Genomic DNA, 269 nt, shown 5'->3' with positions numbered 1-269 from the left:
GGAAATGTGTCAAGGCCGACAGGAAGCGGTGCAGCTTCCTAGGTCTAACCAACAGTAGTATTATTCCCTTCAGGGGACTGTCACATTAAGTTGACAGCATACAACTACTTCAACACATCTGATATTCGAAAGTTTCTGTCAATCCACTACTCTGTACTAATACTAATAATAATGCCTTGTTAGTTCATACTCACATTTACATTATCATCTCATAAGTACCTCACTGGCCTAATGTTATATATATATATATATATATATATATATATATA

The sequence above is a fragment of the Octopus bimaculoides genome, chromosome 1 (genome assembly GCF_001194135.2).
Source record: "Octopus bimaculoides isolate UCB-OBI-ISO-001 chromosome 1, ASM119413v2, whole genome shotgun sequence".
In the NCBI taxonomy this organism is placed as follows: domain Eukaryota; kingdom Metazoa; phylum Mollusca; class Cephalopoda; order Octopoda; family Octopodidae; genus Octopus; species Octopus bimaculoides.
This window is presented reverse-complemented; position numbering follows the sequence as displayed.